Below are 13,739 nucleotides of genomic sequence, written 5' to 3' on the forward strand. Positions count from 1 at the left end.
ATTCCCCTCCATGGCTAACTCTTTTTAGTACTCCCAACATTAGCTTTTCTCTAGGTTGTATCCTCTTAAGTGAATATTTCTCTGTATCTATGTCTTCATGTATGTGGAATTGGGTATTTCTGCTTCCTTAACTGTTCTTCAAATTTTCTTGACCTATTAATCTCTCAAAATTCTGGATGGGATATAATCCTCTGAGCAAGTCAATGCTAGGTGCCTTAACTGACAGGGAGAGTGGGAAGAAAAAAGAAACTATACCATAGTCTGGGCTTGATTATCTAGACAGGAAAAATGAACAAAAGAAATATCTCCCATTTTTTACCCAGTCCCTGGATATCAAGAGTGAGCCTCTGACCAAAAGGTTACACTACTACCTGAGAATCCCTAGCATTTCATTCCTGATCTGCAAATTATCATACATAGATAAATCCACTATCTTATTCCTCCATACTGTCTCCTGAGCATCAATGGATTTGGAACTGGTCTATCCCATACCTTCCTCCCACACTTATACTGCAGGTGGGGAAACAGAATCCCAGATAAGTTGAAACTTGTCAAAGACTACACAGTTAGTAAACAGGAAAGCCAGAATTCAAACTGAGGTCCTCTGATTACAAATTTGATTCTAATTCTAATGGCAAAAATTGACTTTATATTTGAGAGTGGTAGCCTCCTCCTTTGTCTTAAATGCTGCTATGTTTGACCCTTATGCCAGACCCCCAGTTGTTGAGAGATGCATAAGAAGGCTTTCTATTCTGTCTCAGGAGGTGTAGTGTTGATTGATCACTTGAATGGTATGTTAAAGAAGATGAGCAGAAAGTTGAACTAGATACATTTGCACAGTACTGAGCTGAAGATAACTACCTTGAAATAAATATACTCTTATTTTTTCCCCCGATGCCCTTAGCTAGGCTTTATGGTGCTATAGTGTGAGCTCAAGGGCTGGCTATAAAATTTGGGATTCGAGAGATGTTTTGCTTGGGACTCATGAGATATTCACTTCTCCTGTTCCAATGGACATTTTCCAGACCCATAACTCCTAGATTCCTTTTCTATTGGTTTCCATATATAGATAGGGATGTACAGACAATGCTCTGACCTTTACAGAAAAGAATTAGTTCTGGTTCTGCTCTGGGTCTGGGCCGTCTTCCTAACCATTCTGTTAATGGATTTCCATGTTACATGGAAATGTTAAGGGTAGGATTGGGAGGGTCCAAACAGAAGCTGAGCTCAGGAAACCTGGGGAGAGGAAAACAGCTGGCCTGGAGCAAGCATGGGCCCATTAACAGCAGAAGAAGAGAGAGAATTATGGACTTTTAGAGTTGGAAGTGACCTTGGCAGTTGTTTAGTCCAAAATGCCCTAATCTCCTACAGCATCTCTGATAAATGATTTTTCAGCCACAACTGGACCACCTCCAGGGATAGTAAAAGAGCTATCTCCCAAAGTAGCTCATTCCATTTCTGGATAGCTCTAATTCTTAGAAAGTTCTTCATAGTAACATAAAACAAAAAGCTTTCAATAACTTCCATCTTAGAAACATGGTGACACATAGTTACTGAAATACAAGTGACAAGCAAAGTGTGTGTGTGCATGTGTGTATGTGTGTGTGTGTGTGTGTGTGTTCATATGTATGTTTGGGTGCATGTATAGACGGTGAGGGTAGACAAAAAAGCTAAGGAAAGCTGAGATTCACAAAAAAAGCTAAAGAAAGCTGAGATTCATGAGTAGAGGGAAAAGAATTTAAAGTAGATATAAAAATAGAATATAGGCCTCCTGGAAGTCAGGAGACATGGGTAACAGTTCCAGCTATGGTTTTACAAGTCTTAGACACATGATCTTGAATGAGACACTTACTTCCCCAAGTCTCTGTTTCTGCATCTATAAGATGAGGTGATTTCTATAATTCCTTTTTAGATCAAATATTCTATAGCTATAGGGGAAGGGCAATGGTTAGCCAAAGGAATACAATCCTCATGGTAGAATTTTAAGTTTTGTGAAAGGCTATGCCAAAGAAGTACTCACCAGGTCTGGTATAAATCTAACTGACTTTGAACCGAGGAAGAAGTCTAAGACTTGTTTGATGAAGGTTGTTTCTTGGCAAATATACTCAATAGAAACATGTGCCATTTTCCTATGGCCACCCCTAGCACCTTAATCCCTGAACACACTGGGGCAATATCACAGCACCGTATCTGCTTTTTAAGGGAACTAGTGGTCACGCATGAAGTAGAAGAATGTTTAGGTGGGTAGCAGGCAGACATGGCAGCTAGGTGGTACAGTTTATAGAATACTAGAACAGGAGTCAGGAAGATCTGAGTTCAAATATGACCTCAGACACTTAGAAGTAGTGTGACTGGGCAAATCATTGAACGTATCTGCCTCAGTTTCCTCAATTGCAAAAACAGAGATAATGATAGCACCAACCTCACAGAGTTGTTGTGAGGATCAAATGGGACAATATTTGTAAAGCACTTAGCAGAGTGCCTACTACATAGTAGGCATCATTATAGAAATGCTAGTTATTGTTACTGCTGCACTCCTGCAATTGCAGCAGCAGTCCAGTCTGGTCTGCCACTATATGATGGTCTTCTCTGGCTTTGAATCCTAGAGAACCCATCATCCATTACCAGAGGACCTGATGGGCTAGCTGAATGTGCCACTTTTATATACTATCAGCAATCACTTTTAAAGACAGTTAACGACCCTGAATATTGATTATCCTTTAGCAAGGAAAAGGAAAGGAAAACATGAACGTGGTCTAATCTTGGGCAGACATCATAGAATTGTATAAGAGGATTCTGCAAGGCAAATATGCTCTTATAGTCAGTCACATTACAAACAAGGGAGAATATAAATTCCAAGTTAATCAGGTTACAGTTATGTTCCCTCTCACTTAAGGCACGGTAGGCATACATCAATCACCATTTGCCTTGAGGTGGAGGTCTTATCTGGACCACATGGGGATGCAAACTACAAAAGAAGTAGTTTCAGGAAGGGAAAGGACTGCTAACTATCAGTGAGTACATGCTGAATCTAAGTATATTTTAGAGGTCGTGTAATGGCCAGGTCTTCTTGACTGCTACAGGGAACTGGGGATGGGGAATGGGAAAAGCATAAGAAAGGGGCTTCCCAGTGTTCCCCAGATATCATCTAATTTATATAAGGTCACCCCTGACATCAATATATGAAATACAGACCAATCACTGTCTGTAGATATTTAAAACGTACTGCCGAAAACTCACAATTCTATTGTGCTTTAAGGTTTGTACGACACTTTCCTTACAATAACTCTAGGAGATTGGTAGTTCAATAACTGTCACCAAACCCATTTTACAGATAAGAAAATTGAGTCTGAGAGGTCATAATGAAGTACAAGAAAGAACCTCAGAGACCGTCTAGTAAGTAAGACCCCAGTGGTGATTTGTCCAAGGTCACATAAGTATTAAGTATGACAGGTGGAATTTGAAACCAATTCCATTGACTTCAAAGCTCCTTCTGCTCTTTCTATACTGCCCTCCTCAGGTGTTCTGATGCCATGATTAGCTCTTCCTAGTAGGAATGTGTTTGGATACATTTAACTGTCTCTCAATCAGAATCAATAGTGGTAAGAGAGTCATATGGATTTTAAAAGCAAGTGCTGAGATTTTACTAAGTGATAGACTCTGTACTAAGCTCTGAGGAAATAAAGAAAAAGACTAAATAGGCTCTCTCATCAAGACATTTACATTCTAATGCGGAAGACAACACCAACTAAAGAGGCTTATTTATACAAGATACAGAGTAGATGGAGGCACTTTCAGATGAAAGACTTTACTATCTGGGCAAGGGTGAGGGACACCTGTAGGAGAGAGTTCTTGCAGAAGATTCTATTTAAACTGAGTATAAAAGATGATAGGGATCTAAGAGGCAGAGGTGAAAGTGGGAAGAAGAAGCTCCCGGGTAGGGAAGACAGGTTGGGAGAAGTAGAAGTTTGTGTGAAGAAGAGCAAGTAGATAAATGTTTGGATAGTAGAGTGCAGAAAGACACATAATGTTTAATAAGGCTGGCAAGGTAGGATGGGACAAGGTCATGATGCTTTAAATGTCAAATAGTGGCGATCAAATTTATATTTGCTCTTAGAAGTAATAGAATAGGGAGCCATTGGAGTTTATTGAGTAGAGATGTGACATAGAACTATGGTTCACTAAAGTCAGTTTGGCAAGCCAAATGGAGGATGAAATAGGGTGGAGAGAGATGTGAAGTAGTGACGCGAACCAGAAAATTCTCAGAAGACCAGCAGAAACCAAGGGAAACATTTAATACGGTAGGAAAAAGCAAGTAGGTAGTGTAATCACTCAGTCAAGCAAGAAAAAGGACTAGGTTTTGCAGTAGTCCAGTCCAGGCCATGCAAGAGTTAATGAGGGACTGGACTAGTGTAGCCACTATGTATGTGTAAGGAAGGGGATGTACAATATGAGGTTAGGGTATGCCTGGAATTTTGTGGCTATTGTTATACCACATCCCATTAGGACATAGATCCTCAACAAGGATTTTTTTCTCTTCTTTGCCAGAACTTACTTGAATTTTTTAGGCAGATATAAAAGAGACCATATAACTTGAAAAGGACTCAGGGAATTTAAGTCAAATTTAAAAGCTCCAAGGGAATGACAAATAATATGTAGTAGTTACACAGGTATAGAGATTTTTTTATTCTCACATGAATTATCTCATTTGATTTTATAACCACCCTATGGGATGGGTAGAGCAAATATGTTTACCTGCATTTTATAGATAAAGGAACAGGGTGAAATTAGTGAGAGCAAATTAGTGGCATAGTTGGAACTAGCACCTTGGGCTCCTGACTTGAAGTTGAGTGTTCTTTTTATTTCATTTTGATCACATATAAAATGAATTACATAATATGTCATTTAGTGGGGAAAGCATTTTTGAGTATGTGGGGTTTTTTGTTTTTTTTTGTTTCACTCAAAAGTGAAAATATCTCTGGTTCTGGTTCTCTCTGATTTTCTTTCTTTTTTTCCATTTATATTTCTGTATGTCTCTCTATCTCTCTATCTCTGTGGGTTTCTATGTGTCTTCTTCTCTCTGTTTCTGTCTGCCTACCTGTCCTTCACACACACACATGTTTGCAGGAACACACACACATACATGCACACATGCGAGTTTGTGATTTTATTGATATAGTACAGAACTCCTACTACCAATAGAGATCAGCTCCTCCTCAGAAGCAGAGTCTTAGAGAGTGGCCTGGAACACTGAGAGGTTTAAATATGTAACCCAGAGTCACACAATATTTGTCAGAAAGGAAATTTGAACCCAAGTCTTTCAGACTGAAAAGATGGTTCTCTATCAAGTAGGCCTCTATGACTCTTTAAAAAATATCTTTGAAAAGGAAAAGGAAAAGAAAAAACAACAACAACACTATTACCAAACACAAGCCAGAGGTCAGCACCTCAGATTTTTCCTCCCATGGAAAGTACTAGAGACAATAAGTTGGTTTTAATTCCACACATTTGACAGAGCTATAAAACTTCAGAGCTATAAGTTAGATGAATGAAGATAGATAAAGGTTATGATCAAATAATGAAAGGAAAGATAGCACAATATACCAGTGATGCTCTAATTAAGTTAAAGATTAGGAAGTTTGCAATACAAAGATCCCATTTTGAGAAGCATTAGAGAAAACTGAAATTGGGGCAGAGACAAGGAGGAAGAGTACAAATGTTAGAACATCAGAAGCCTCAGGGTATAGGATGAGGAAAATCAATTAGAAAAAGCTCTTCAAATCCAAATGGTCTATGAAAACTAGCAAATACCTAAGACCGAACTCCAATTGGGAGAAACGAGGAAGGAAATTATATACCACTCCTGTGGGATAGCAAACATGATTTAGGTAAAAAGCTTTTAGTTTTATGGCTGGGGAGGTAGCAATAAAGAAAATGAACTTCCTGCCAGGGATTCTTTTTTTCAACTCCTGCCAATTCTTGTGTCTAGGGAACCTATAAAGACTGCCCAGCATCATCCCAGAAGAGCTGGTATGGATCTCCAGCTTATTCTAACCCTAGCATTCAAGAGAGCCTGGTTCCAGGGCTAAATGAATGGGAAATGGGGTGGGAGGAGAAGGAGGAGGGGAGATTAGACTCCCCCCATCTTTCTCTTTTGAGTTGTCCTCCTTTTGTGCTGTCAAAAGATACCAGAAGCATCAGTGAACGATGCCACAGAAATTCAAAGAGAAAATAAACAGCTAATGAGAAACAGAATGTTTCTCCTTTGGCAATGCCCATACCATGAAGCAATTCTAATTTAAGGGTTTCCAAATCAAATTTGAAGCAAGATAATATTATCAATCCTTTTTTTTGGGGGGGGGGAATAAATAACAACAAAACTAAGTTGCCCAGAGTCTATGGGCTCCCTCCCAAAGGAAGTGAATACCAATTCTCATGATTCTAAAACCCCATCTCCTAACTCTTTAAAGGTATGCTCCACTGAAGCTTAGAAAAAAAGGTGCGATTATTTGTATTTTCTTTCCTCCCCTCCTCTACCCCACCACCATAGGGCCCAATGTTCTATAGCTAGTCCCTAAATACACAGAACTTCTGGATGTGTTTCAGCTACCAAACCGGACCTCTCTAGTGCTCTTTGTTCCTGAATTTCACTGTCCTCATACAAATGCTGTTTGTGGTCTTAAAAACCTGTCTTGGTTCTTATTAAATAGCATGTTAGAATTGCAATATTAGAGATCGTTTATTACAACGCTTTCATTTTCCAGGTGAAATAACTGAAGTCAAGAGAGATAAATGACTTGTCCAAAGTCACATAGTTAATTAATGACAGACTCTCTCTGAAGCCAGTGACCTTCCTATGTTGTAAAGGATCCACCTGGGTTTTTAACTGTTCCTTACAATCAAAACCAGTTTGATTTCATCATGGGACTAGAATGATTTCATTCACTTATAAAAAGCTCTAAGCGTTTCAGCCAAATGCAGTTACTATATATTATTACAGACATATAAGATAGCATTTAATTGTATTAATATGTATTGATTTGAATGCTTCATTTGTGACTAATCTGACCCCTGTAATGCTATGGAGACACCAAGTATCACAATTTAAAAAGCTGAATTGCATCCAAAGATGGAAACTAAATTGGGAAAGGTATTTGAGGTCTTCCATATGATGATCAGTTGAGAAAACTGAAAAAGTTTAGTATGGAAAGGAAGACTGATAATATAAAGTTGAAGTAATTGGAACATGGTAGTTGTCTCTAATATTTCAAGTGTTATCCCATGAAAAGTGTATTTTAAAACATTTTACTTGGCACCAGGGGGTAAAATTCAGAGCAGAGGGTGAACAATATAAGGAAAACAATTTAGATTTCAACTCAGGAAAAACTTGAGTCCATTAGAACTAAACAAAAGTGAAATTAGCTGTCTAAAGGTCCCCTTCATTAGCTAGTATTCCACTATATCATAGACTAGATGACAGCTAAGGTCCCTTTCAGCTTGAAGATTCTATGAGGATATAAGGCAGTAAGCCTTCTGGCCTCTGCTTTTATGTCCTTCTCCCAACCACATCTACCAAACTTCACAGATATATTATACTTAGATTCATAAGATGTTACAAATGGAAACACCCTATCTATCATCTTTTCTAAATTCCAAATTTTTCAGAGAAATGGGAGATAGGTACTATGATTATCCCCACTATGTAGATTATGCCTCAATTTGGCAGAGAGCAGTTAAATGATTTGCCAAGGATCAAAATGTTATCAAGTGTTTGAGGCTAGATTTGAAGTCTGGTCTTTCTAACTCTAGGTTGATTATTCCATCTTCTGCAGAAATCCAGTTCAGAAACCCCCAAAGAAATATAGTGGGAAACAGAAGTCCTCTATAAAAACAGAAGTAAGTCAAATAATTTCTCTTTAGGCCTCACTAGGTTTCAGACAATTAAGTTAATCTATATCCATCCTTCCATCTCTCCAAAAATAATTCCTTTGCTCACAACCCTGCTATGATGCAGTGGCAATTTCCCTTACCACATATTTGAATAAAGACAAAGGGTCACCAGAATACATTTTACAGTCATTCTCCTTCCCTTAGGCTTCCAACTTCCATTTATCTTTTAGCAGTAGGTATAATTTAATTTTATTATTTTTCTCCCTCTCTCTCTCTCTCTCTCTCTTTTAGTTCTTCATCCCAAAGCACCACTCATGAATACTTCACTCTTACATTCACAACTAATCTAGAGTTGGGAAAGGAAGAGTAGAACAATTCTAACAGCTTCCTTTGAGCCACCAGATTCATCATAATATTTTCTACCTTTATACCAGAGTAGCTTCTTACCCAGAATCATCCCTCTAAAACCAACAATCTAACAAATCTGTTTCCTTAGCCACATAAAATCATCTAGTCTTCTCATTTCTACTAACTAGCTATGTGACCTTAGCCAAGTCACTGAAATTTTATAGATCTCAAAATATGTGATGTGATGGATTTGAACGAAAAAGTTTCTAGGGTCATAAATCCAAACATCTGCTTTTGATGTGCTAAATTATTCTGAGTTAATGTGGCTTGGTGGCATATGGTATTTACATAGTCAGTCTCATATTACTATTTTCCCAGCCTCTCACTTCAAGGTGGAGTTGATAATTGCCTAGGTGGATTTTATATTTGCACTGAATTGCCCCACAGAAAATATTTGAGAATTGAGATGCAAAAAAAAGAGAATTGAGGTATAATTTGGAGGATATTGGTATGTTTTTTGTCAGCTTCTGAACAAATTAGGAATGTTCAATAAGATAGGCATGCCTTCCCCTTGATATTTGGAGAAAAAGGACCCAGAAATGTATATGTACTATATCAGAACCTGTCGGTGTTGGAGACCAGAATTTTCTTGAAGACAGATTCAAAGTACTCCCTCCCCTTGGATAATTTGTCAGTAAGACAATAAATGTAGTTGAATATGAAAAGGTTCTTATGAAACCAGGCTGATTGCATGTACTACAAAGTGATGTTACATTATTTCAAGTAGGCCATCACTGCAGCAAGGTAATCTTTTTATTTTTTTAAGTTTAATGGGTGTGTTTTGTTTTTACAGCATATTTTCAGATTATTCCAATTGTTTCAGGTCTATTTTAACTTATTAAAAAAGTTAAGTAAAAATAATATAGTGACTTCAGATGAAAGTGCATGTGACATTTTATATCTGGTAGCTTCCCTTCTACCTCTGTATTAAAAAAAATAATTAACAGAAATCTATTTTTTCTCCATCCTACCCCACATACCATTGGGAAAGAATGAAAAGGGAAAACAAGTTTCTTGTAACAAATATGTATATTCAAGCAAAATAAATTTGCTCACTGTTGATATACTCTGCGTGCGTGTGTGTGTGTCAATGTCTAATTCTGTAGCTTTAATCTGTCACCACTCTGTAATGTGTACCATGTTTCATCCTCTCTCTTCTGGAATCTTGAATGGACATTGTATGCATCATTATTTTTTGTTTTTACAGTGGTTTTCTTACTGTATAAATTGTTCTCTTGGTTCTGCTCATTTCATTCTACAACAATTTATAGAAGTTCACAAAAATGCCCCTTTTCATAATAGTTATATTACAAAATCTTCTCCTGGTTCTGCTCACTTCACTCTGCATTAGTTCACAGAATCCTTTCTGTATTTCTTTGAAAGTCTTTACATGTTTGTATTTCCTGACTTCTTATACCACAATGTTATCACAAACACACATATAACAATAACCTATTCGGTCATTCCTCAGTTGATGTTTATCTCCTCAGTTTACAGGTTTGTGGGAGATTTTGCCACCACCACCACCACAAAAAAAAGAGCTGCTACAAATACTTTTATTTTTCACATTTATATATAAAAAGAATCATTTTTTCCCCCCTGGTCTCTTTTGCGTATAGCTAAAACAACGGACACTCACTTTTTAGTAATTTTTTTGTGTTTAATTCCAAATTGCTTTCCAGAATGGTTGTACCCATTCATTAGTCCACCAACGCTACATCAATATGTCTGTTTTACCACAGTTGCTCCAACATTAATCATTTTCTTTTTTTGTCATCTTTGTCACTCTGAAGGGTGTGAGATAGAATGTCAGAATTGCCTTAATTTGCATTTCTCTAATTAGTAGTGACTTGGAGCATTTTTTCCCCACATGGCTATAGTTAGCCTGGATTTCTTCACTTAAGAACTACAAGGCAATCTTTTTACATATTCCTAATCACATTTTAGTTACCACAGCAACTGCTCAAAACATTCTTATCTCCCTCAAGCCCCTTATAAAAACCTTTTCCTCAACCATCTAAGCTAATGACCATACCTCACACTTTACAGAAGAAATTGAGTCCATATATAGCTAGCTTCCTCTTCTACCCCATTATCTCTTCATTCATCCCTAACTCACATGAAGAGATGGTCCTTTGCTTTGCCAAGGCAAACCCCTCTATATAGACAATTGTCCCCCCCCCTTTTTTTTTGGTGAGGAAATTGGGGTTAAATGACTTGCCCAGGGTCACACAGCTTGTAAGTGTCAAGTGTCTGAGGCCGGGTTTGAACTCAAGTCCTCCTGAATCCAGGGCTGGTGCTTTATCTACTGTGCCACCTAGCTGCCCAATTGTTCCCTTTCTATTCCAGCTTTTCCATCAGAATGCATTCTCTTTCATCCACACTCTCTCTAATCTTTAGTCTTTCCCTGTCTACCAGCTGTTTCACTGTTACCTACAAACACTCATTCTATCTTATCCCACAGCATCTGAAATTCAACATATTAAAAATAAAAATCTCATGACATTAGTCCCCCCCAAAAAATTATCCATTCTTCCCACTTTTCCTGTTACTATTAGAGGTAACACCATTCTTCCAATCACACAGACTCACAAACCTCAATCTAACATTTGTCTTCTTACAGACACTTATCCCCATATGACCAATCTGTTTCCTGGACTTGTCATTTCTATGCTCACAAGATCATACAGCTGATAGAGGGCTGGACCTAGAGTCAGGAAGACCTGAGTTCAAATATCTTTCCAGGCAGTTGCTAGCTATGTGATCCTAGCAAATCAATTACCCTTTGTTGCCTTAGTTTCCTCATCTATAAAATGGGAATAATAATAGCATTTACCTCCCAGAGTTGTTGGAAAATCAAATTATAATATTTGTTAAGTGCTTTGCTAATCCTAAAGTCCTACATAACTGGTGTGATGATGATGATGACGTCCACTTATCTCTATTCACAGTCACCAATACCACAGGCTCAATAACCTTGCTCTCTCTATTAAGTCTCTCCTCACTCCAATCCTCCACTTAGGTGCAAAAGTGAATTTTCTAAAGTACATGTCTGATTGTATCACCACTCATTCCTAAAAATAAATAAATAAACAAACAAACAAACAAATAAATGAATGAATGAATGAATAAATAAATAAATGAATGAATGAATGAATAAATAGGTAGATATTCAGATAAGTAAATAAAGAAGCCAGTGAGTGAATGAACAAATAAACAGACAAACAAACAAAAAAAACCAAAAAAAAACCCTGCAAACATCAAAATCAAATAGAAAAATTTGGCATTTAAAGTCTCTCACAACCTAGTCCCCTCTAATCACTCCAGTCTTCTCACACTTTATTCCCCTTCATATACTATCTACAACACAGCTCTACTGGCCTTATTTATAACATTCTGTATCCTAACTGTCCCATTTTTCATGTATCCCCAGGCCTTGAATCCTCTCCCTTCCTTTCTTCTCCTTCAAGACTCAGCTCAAATCTTTTTCCTATTAGTCTCCTCCTCTGTCCTCCTGAGTACTTTATTACTAAGATAGCCTTTCATATCTTTTGTATAGACAATGCTTTGCTTGTTGTCTCTGCCTTATAATATTAGTTCTTTTAGGGCTGGGACTGCCTGTATTTTTGATTTGCTTTGTATTCACAGAGCTTAATGTAGTGACTTGGCACATACTAAGTACTTAATATATGCTTGTTGGCTCCCTACCTGTTGACTGACTGATTGAGTTATATGAACCAATGTCAAATGAAGAAAACAGAAACAGTAAATCATTAAATACATTGAGCACAGCCATGTAAATGGAAAGAATAACCAGAATAAAAAAAAAAAGTAAAAACTGAATGCTGAGAAATTATAATGATCAACCCTGGTCCTAAAGAGAAATATAAGAACATTTTCACCTTATGCTTCTTTTTAGAGGAGGAGGACTATGAATGTGAAATGATGCCTATAATGTATCATTTTTTTTTACATTGGTTAATTTTGCCACCTCCCCCCTCTACTTATTGTTCTTTATTCTAATGGATGATTTGCTGGAAGGAGCAGAGGAAACAATGGGAAATGTAAATGACATTAAAATTTAAAAATTCAACAAAATTATTTTTTTTAGAAAAACTAAATAATTATTATGATGCAGGAAGGGCCATATTTTCTTAGAAAATAGGAATCATCTGGAGGTAAGCTATACCAAGGGAGGTCTGTATCTTCTAAGAGATAAGAAATGCTCTGGAGTTAATCTTCCTACAGTTGTAAAAAATGGGACCCAAGGACAGATATGCAATGAAAATCAATGCCTGGGACCACTTCCTGGAAGTTATTTAGTACTGCAAGAGGAGGAAGGATGGGAAGCAACATGATTCCACCTGCTGGCAACTGCTCAAAAAGGCAGGAGGAAGCCTGACTTAGATTTGCTAAAGGACTTGAGGGAGAGCAAGGATTAGTTTTGACTGAAAATGTCTGAAATTTTAAAGATATCTTTGGGAAAGGATAACTTATGGGCTTAGTGGAAGGTGTCTTTATTTCCCAAGAGCTCATTTAATGATTGTTGTTTTGTTTTCATCTTTTTAATACAATTATATTCTGTACCTGTGGCCAGAATACAACGACAGATTCACCGCAGAATATTAAAAAGGGATCAATGACTATGAATGAGTTTTTCCAAGTTTCTGAGTGAAAGCTATGAGCTACTAGAGTGAGAAAGTAGATATTGGCCTTTTCATCAGGACTCTGTGGGTTTCATTTATGAGAGAGACAGAGAGAGAGAGAGAGAGAGAGAGAGAGAGAGAGAGAGAGAGAGAGTGAGCGAGCTAGCGGGCAAGAACTAAACTCTGTCCAGAGTCTCAGAGAAAACTCAAGCTAACTCCAAACACCACTATATTGGAGAGCTCAGAGAAGGTTCTTAACAGAGATAGAAAGGTTATGGGGTTCATGTGATTATAAATATAGAGTTAGAGGGGATGTTAGCTATGTAGTCCAACACTTTCATTTTACAGATGGAAAATTGAAGCCCAAAGAGTTGAAATTCGCATACACAGTAAATATCATAAGTGAGGTATAAATCAGGTCCTCTGATTCCATTTCTGGTGCTCTTTCTGCCATACTCTATTTCCTTCTTAGATAGCTAAGGCTAACACCAGAAATTTTAAATGCTTTGACCAAGATCAAATAGGTAGTTAGTGACAAAGAAGGTATAGAATCTGTTAGCTGCCCAAAAGTTCATTTGAATGGGCAGCTGAGGAAGAAGGGGTTGGTCTTCATAAGTACTAGCTTTTGTCTTAGGATATAAGGTCTAAAAATGCATCTAGTTAGTTAAGGGAATCAATGAGTACTATTCTTCTATCCCTTTTCCTACCATTGCTTCAGAGGTTATTAATTAGAATGAGAAATATAGAAGGAACCAATATTATTGTGCTGGAAGAAGAGAGTATTTATGATTTGTC

Source organism: Dromiciops gliroides, chromosome 6, assembly GCF_019393635.1.
Source record: "Dromiciops gliroides isolate mDroGli1 chromosome 6, mDroGli1.pri, whole genome shotgun sequence".
Classification (NCBI taxonomy): domain Eukaryota; kingdom Metazoa; phylum Chordata; class Mammalia; order Microbiotheria; family Microbiotheriidae; genus Dromiciops; species Dromiciops gliroides.